Source organism: Lonchura striata, chromosome 8 (assembly GCF_050655825.1).
Source record: "Lonchura striata isolate lonStrDom1 chromosome 8, ASM5065582v1, whole genome shotgun sequence".
NCBI lineage: Eukaryota > Metazoa > Chordata > Aves > Passeriformes > Estrildidae > Lonchura > Lonchura striata.
The window spans coordinates 2,229,207-2,236,909 of NC_140710.1; the positions used below are offsets into that span (position 1 = coordinate 2,229,207).

Below are 7,703 nucleotides of genomic sequence, written 5' to 3' on the forward strand. Positions count from 1 at the left end.
CCCCTTGCGTTGTTATCAGGGGGTGACCTGGGTTTGGGACATTTGGGAGGGTGGGATTGTCACTGTGGCAACAGCTGAGCTGCAATGAAGATTTAAGGAAGTGATCTCCACCACTGGACAGAACTTTGGGAGGGGCTAAAGGGTTAAAAGACAAAACCTCCATTGTGTGGGTGAGCACATGGTGGGAAAAAAAATCCTCTGCACATTTTCTCTATTCAGTCTTCTGTTGTATTTTTGATAAGGGTTTAATAAACCTTTTAAATTTTTTGAAAGTGGGTATCGTTTGTCACACCTACACATCCTTGTGACTCCAAGTGATCCATGGCCCACATGTTCTTATGGAATTTGCTTTCCTGAAGGCACCAATGCCATGCACAAGCAAGCCCCTCTCCTGGCACAGGTTCCCATTTATTTCCCTCCCCACCAGCAGAACGTGTGCTCGGGACAGACGTGTTTGGAGACGAGGATGAAGTGGCTGGACAGGGCTGCACCTGCTGGCTTGTCCCTGGCTTCCATCAGTGCCACTGCACTAAATCCACCCACAAAGGCTCGAAAGAAGGCAAAGGCAGCCAAGCCCAGGGAGGGCAAACAAGAAATCATTTACATCCCCCATAAATCGTGGCACGCCGTAACTCCTCGCACCTCAGCGCTCGGGGGCCGCAACCCACTGCCGAGGATAAGGAGACCAGCAAGCCACAATTAAACCCTTATAACTTGTGCAGAAAATTACAGCAGAAGGCTGCCATGTGCAAATCCACGCTGACTTTTTCGAGCCCGATAATTATTTTTGTTGCAGCGACGAAAAACGGGGCCCGTGTCAGCCGATGAATTAATGGGAGGGCCTGAAACAATTACTCCTTAAATACACAGAAGTCTCCCCAGTGTAAACACGCTCCCTTTTCTTGCAGATCCTCGTGGTACGAGGCAGACGTTGCCCCATGACTTATTGGCTGCCCATGATGGAGCAGTAAATGCTGCCTGTTTGATGGCTGCAGCCTCCTGCCTCAGATTTTACATGGCTCGATGGTGATTAATGCACAAACTGCCAACTGCAGCCAGAGGCTGAAAGACAAGGCCACACTGTGAAACCTATGCTAATAGAGCACAATTTATATAAAAAGGGGGGAATGTAAATATTTAACTGATGCCAGAGCTGGATGCTTTGGCCAAGCTGGGACTGAGCTACATTGATTGTTCAGGAGGAACTTACATCCTAAAACCCACACAGGCCTGAGCTCAGAAGGTGGATTTAAAACTTCATTTCTTCTGCTAAAAGGCTGTTTTCTTAAATTTTGCTTCGAGTCGAGCAGATGCAGTAAGAGCTGCTCTGTGGAGAGCTGGGCCCAGCTCAGGTCTCCTTGGGAGCTTGACCCACATCCCCCAGAGGCAACGCCAAAGCAAGGCCCTCCAGCTAATTTGTGTTTATTAGCAGCCTCCAGAGAAGCCAGGGGCTCTGGGAGGTGAAGGCTGAACTCCCCTCTCATGGCTCTGGGTTGGGTTTCAATCACAGCACAGGCTGTCCTTGTCCTGCCCCTTGTCCTGCCCTCATGGCGCTTCTGATCCAGGCTGTCCTCACACAGCCAACAAAAGCAATTGTGCAGGTCATTAGTCTGCACAAAAGGTTTACATCAATGCTCCAGAGGTTTCTTTTTAATCCCTTCATTGATGGAAGGAATGAATTGATTTAGCCACAGTTGCAACTTATTTACTGTAAGAAAGTTTTCTAAATCCGAGGTTCAGTGGGATCTTCTGGATCCAGGTACTCACTAACATCAAGAAAAATTAAATCCAACCTTAACCAAATTTATTTTCACTGCTGCTTTTGGGGGATCTTCAGTTTCATCAGTGGCTGAAGCATGGTCCTGCACTGCATTCCCCACGATTTCCAAGGATATTCCAGGAAATCCCAACCCATCCTGGGCATGAAGAGCTCAGCACTGTGAGCCCCACGCTGGCAGCCTAACAACAGCCACCAAATCCAAAGGTTTGACAAAATCAGTCTCAGGAATCCTTACATTAGGCAGCAATCCTTCTGCATTCCCAAAGGTTTTGTCGGTGCAAAAGAGCCACTTCTAAAAAACACAATTAAGACGTGGCGAGCCTTCACCTTAATTGCACCCAGCAGCACAAACGTCTGTGGGCTTTGTGACCCCGTAATGGCTTTGCCACAAAAAGCCAGCCCACAGTCTCTAAAAGTTAATAGCCTGTACAATGGAAAATCAACAGGAGCAGGGCAGAGTCGGCTTGTGCAGCCCTAACTGCTTTAGCAGCCGCGGAAGCCTCACGGAAGGATAAACCACTGATGATTTTTTTATTAGCTCAACAAACAAGAAGCTCAGCATTTGGTGTAGTGCTACTGCAGAGCCACAGGGATTAGGTTTCAAAGCCGTGGCAACTGCCATGCTTTAAGGAACTCGTTAGGCTGGAAATGGATATAGGCTCCCTCTGGAAGGCAAGGCAATCCAAATAAACACGCTGAGCACGGCAGCACATCCAGATGAACTTCCAGGGGACCCCCTGTTCCTTCCCCACCAGCAAAGCCCTGAGCAGTGCCAGGCTTCGTGAGGTTCCAGGGGACCCCCTGTTCTGTCCCTGAGGAGAAAATCTCAGAGCAGTTCCAGGGTTATGGAGTTCTAGGGGATCCCTTGTTCTGTCCCTGAGGAGAAAAGCCCAGAGCAGTGCCAGGGTTATGGAGTTCTAGGGGATCCCCTGTTCCCTCCCTAGCAGCAAATCCCAAAGCAGTGTTTAGGAAATTCCAGGGCACACCCTGTTCTCTCCCTGAGGAGAAAAGCCCAGAGCAGTGCCAGGGTTATGAAGTTCTAGGGGATCCCCTGCTCCTTTCCCAGCAGCAAATCCCAGAGCAGTGCCAGGGTTTGTGGAATTCCAGAGGACCCACAGTTCTCTCCCTGAGGAGCAAATCCCAGAGCAGTGCCAGGGTTTATGGAATTCCAGAGGACCCACAGTTCTCTCCCTGAGGAGCAAATCCCAGAGCAGTGCCAGGGATTTGGTGGTGCTCCCAGCCCTTTCTCTCCAGGAAAAGGAGAGCAGCAATCCCAAGCTCAGCAGGTGATCAGAGCCAGAGGCTGCCAAAGGGAGCTGGACCTAGGCTTGGTGCTGAGCTCAAATGCTCTCACACTCATTTCAGGGCTCCATTTCACTGCTGCTTCACTGCCATCCCTCAGCTCTGGGAGCATCCAGGAGGATTTTGTACGGATTGTTTACAGGGCAAGGAAAACACAGCTTCTCCTTGAAGGCTCCGGAGCAAACATGACACCAAATTCCTCCAAACAGGAACTGGAGATGGTGGAATTCTCCCTCATTTCACAGGGAATATTTACAGCCTGCTCCTCCAGCTTTTCTCCACTCATCTGTAACGAGTTCCCAAAGCACTCCTTGTGGTCAAGGCAGATTTTTGTGCTGTTTGGCTTTTCAAGTTTCCCAAAGTTCATTCCCAGGTCCTTTCCCCACACTGCCAGGAGCTTCAGCCTCTGCTTTGCCCCACTCACCGTCATGTGTAAGATCCCATTTTACCAAAACAAAAAATCCTGATGGATAAAGGATGGAGACAGGCCTTTCCCAAGTGCATTTCTAATATTTTGAGGGAGGATTTTTGGGAGGATTCCTGCCTGAGAGATACAGAGCACTGATTGCACAAAGTCTAAACACTCCTTCAGTAATGGGAGAAATATGCTGGAAATATGCATTCTTTTATTCTGGCAATTCCCTTATCATGCTCAGGATTCTGGTCAAATATCACAGTCTAACACCTGTTTAATTTAAATTTAAATGCTGAAGTAACCAAACTCCTTCCCCTGTGGCATTAAAAGACTAAAATCTTTCCACTGTTTAATACATGGATGTTCGAGGAATATTTGAACCCAATCCAGATTTTACTGGGATACTTAGAAAATCCAGTATCAATTAATGATTTTGGATGCTGTTTCAGGTTTGTGCATGTCTTTAATCCTCCTGAAGCACAGCACTGCCAAGTTGTGCATTTTTTCACCCCAATTCCCAAATTAATTACCTCTGATAGGGAGTTCATGTGCTGCTGTTACCCATGGTGTTTGTAGAAGGCTTGGGATAGCAGATTAAAGCACAACGATAATCTTTTAAAAAACTAGCTTTTTAAGACTCAGGAGGGGCATGAGAAAAGAGATTTAAACTGAGAGAGAGCAGGTTTAGATTAAAAATTAGGGAGTAATTGTCACCTGTGAGGGTGGGCAGGCCCTGGCATGGTTTTCCCAGAGAAGCTGTGGCTGCTCTTGGATCCCTGGAAGTGCCCAAGGCCAGGTTGCAGCACCCTGGGGTAGTGGAAGTGGAATGGTGAAAAAATCAGAGAATCCCAAACAGATTTGGGTTGGAAGAGACCTTAAAGTTCATCCCCTGCCATGGGCAGGGGCACCTTCCACCATCCCAGATTGCTCCAACCCCAGCATCCAACTTTGGACACTTCCAGGGATGAGGAGTCCACAACCTGTCAGAAATATCCTCAATTTATGCCAAAGGCAGGGTGAAAAATGCCTGCAGTAGGAGCCATATTCACAAATAGATGTGTTTAAACCAGGACTGGATTCCACAGGCAGGAATATCCTGGGGTAAAGGGATCAAATTATTCCTGCCACATCCATGGCCACTGGGACCGTGCAAAGGTAGGCAAACTGCAAATCCCAATCATGCAAAAGTGTCTTTTTTTCACCCAAAAGTGTCTTTTTCACCACATTTCTCAGCACATTGGCTCTCGTTTGGAATGCCTGGGCTGGGCATGCCAAAGGTGGGAATTCTTGGGAGATGTGGTTCCCTCCAAACCACGAGCAAATCGTGCCCTGTGATTTTGGTTTCCTTGCATTACTGCCTTGGAGCTTTGGGAGCATTTGATCCCTACCCAAACACACTCCCACAGACACAGTGCACACAAAGCTGAGCAGAGCCAGCTTTGGGGCTGGGACACAGAATCTGGGATGCTGCCACTTCCCAAACTTCTCACCATTGTTCACTGAGAAGCATTTCCTGTGCCCAGAAGCTCTGACTGCTGATAAAAAGCCTTTTAATTATGTGACTGGTGAAGAGAGTGTGGAGATTTTTGCTATCACAACTTTACTGCTGCTCCTTCAAGCTAAAATTCATTAGAAAAAAGGAGTTATTGCAACAATTTTGTCCAGATCTACCTGAGCCCTCCAAAGACATGGAATTTTAGTCACCTGCAATGTCATACCCAGAGCAAGAAATGTGATTGTTACTTATTGTCAGCAATGAGCAGAACCTCTGTTATACCCTTCCAGGATGGAATTAATTATGAAACATATTTGGGCAGTTTTGTACTAATGCAAAGATGAGCACAGGGATGTAAATGAAGGGTAACTTTTACAGTGGGGTGTGTGAATTCAAGAGATCTATCTGGAAATAGGTGACCTGAGCTGACGGAGCTGCTGTCTGTGCCAGCACATCCAGTCCCTGTGACCCCTGGGCATTGCCCTTCCCAATTTTACCTTTCAAGAAGTGTGGAAGAGGTTTTACAGTGACCTCTGTGAGCCAGAGAGAAGTTTGATAACAGGATCCATGTTTGATAACAGGATCCTGAAAAGATTTCCTACCAAGGTCATTGACATAGAAACCAAGAAAGAAAGAAGAATAAATAAGAGAAACCTGCACTGCCCTTTCCAATGAGCACTTTGTTTGTCTTGTGACCAATGAGTAAAGTGTAAACTTCTGAGTTTTGTAAGAATGTACAAAAGGCATGCATGCTGCAGTAAAAACAGTTTGAAGCCTTCTGAAAATGGAATGTTGCTTTTTATTGTCTCCATCTCAACTAGGACAAAGAAAGAACCCAAACTCCTCTGAACATTTCACTGTGTTTAAACAAAGTTTGAGAAATGGAATCAGAGATATCCTGCCCACTTGGTATCAGCCCAAAGATGAACTCCTACTTCCCAGGAATGGGAGGGGATGGAGGTGGGGAATGGGAAGAGGCACCTGGCCATTTTCCAGCCTCCCTCTGCCCCTTGCAAGGCTCTCCCTGTGTATCTGAAGCTCTCTAAGTGTGGCAGAGGAAAAGGAACACTCTCTACTCACTGCATTTCCACTGTGAAGCACAAACAGCAGCACCTTAAAGGCACTGCTGGCTCCTCAGAACAAAAAAACTGATTTCTTTTCCTGGCCAGCCCCCTGACATGAGCACAGGTGACCTCCTGGGGCCAGGCACACCTTGCCAGCTCTGGCTGCAGTGCCACCAGCTCTGCCCCTGGAGCTCCTGCCCATATCCATGTGGTAATTCCCAGCTCTGGGAGGGCTCCCACCGTGCTTGAGGGAGCCCTGACCAACGGGCACAGATCCAGGAGTGCCACAAGCTTTCAGATTTGGCTCCCTGAGTGCCACTATCCCTGAGTGCCACTATCCCTGACTCTGTGCCAGACTCAGAGAGCCTGATCTCAGCTCCAGTGGATAAACACTGAGCTGCAGACACAGCAGTCCTGGCAACCTCGGCTTGTACTTATGGAAAGCGGTGCAGGTGGGTTTACATTTCAAATAAATAAATACAAAAATACTTCAGAACCCTTGGAAGTCAGCAGAGAGCAGCGTGGTGGGACTGGCTTGTCATGTACTGGGTTCAGAAGTCCCAGTGGTCCCAAGTGTCACTGTGATGGGAAAGAGCCAGGCTGGAGAGAGGCCAGGAGATTCCCTGCCCCGAGTGATTAAACTTGGAGCAAAACCAACAGACAGCGAGAGAAAAGAGGAATTTTCCCAGGGATATGTTTGATTTGAGCAGGGATTCCTCCTTAGCAATTAACCCTTAACAACAAATTAACATTTGTGTATCCCCTGCCCTGAGTGCAGCCCCGTGGAAAGGAGTGGCTGGTGGCACTGGGATCAAACAGACATCCAGGAATGTGCTGGAATTGCCACTGCTTCAATTACCACTTGTGATGCCGCTGCCTTTATTCTGTGAAGAGTCAAACAGAACTCCAGGGAAAGCAGTGTGGTTTCTCAAGAGGCACTTGGGCTCGCTGCTGCTCCCATTGAGGCCTCCAGAAAAGCTGCCACTGAATTAGGAAATGCTGAGCACTTCTGAGAGCTGCATAAGTGCACGAGGAGTGCCTTGCAAAGCTATTAGCTCACAACTGCTCTACAAGCAAGGAAAATAAAGGCAGCAAAGTAAAAGCAAAGAAAGGCACAGAAATGTTTGAAAGCCCTTCCAAACCATCACAGGCTGACAGCCTGCAGCCCCTTTCATCTGCTGCAGGCCACTTCAGCAGGCTCCAGGATTTAATTAAATGGAATGTTTATTTACACAGCTCAGGAGAGGGGCTCGGCAGCCACCAGAGCCACCTCACTGAGCTCTAGGGACTGAAAGAGGTGAGGGCTTGGCAGCCTGGGACATAAAAGAAGGGCAGGATTGATGGAAATTGGAGTGATCTGGGCTGGTGCTGGGGGCAGGAGCCACAGCTTTGACTGGCTCCTGCTCGGGAATTTTCTGGCACATCAAGAACCTCCTGCTGTGACCTGAGAGACACAAAAGAACCACGAGAGAAAACCCAGCAGCACCCACTGAGCAGGGCACGAGCCAGAGGGGCTGATCCTGATCCCACCGTGGAGTTTGTGGGGTGGGGATGGGATGGGATGGGATGGGATGGGATGGAATGGAATGGAATGGAATGGAATGGAATGGAATGGAATGGGATGGGATGGAATGGAATGGGATGAGA

At 48.3% G+C, this 7,703-nt stretch overlaps 1 protein-coding gene across 2 annotated transcripts in view; it reads right to left on the bottom strand.

Annotated features, from left to right (window-relative positions):
- Window positions 1–7,703, bottom strand: part of ROR1 (ROR family WNT receptor 1) — a 158,712-nt gene that overhangs the window by 65,908 nt on the left and 85,101 nt on the right. The gene's annotated exons all lie outside the window — the stretch shown is intronic.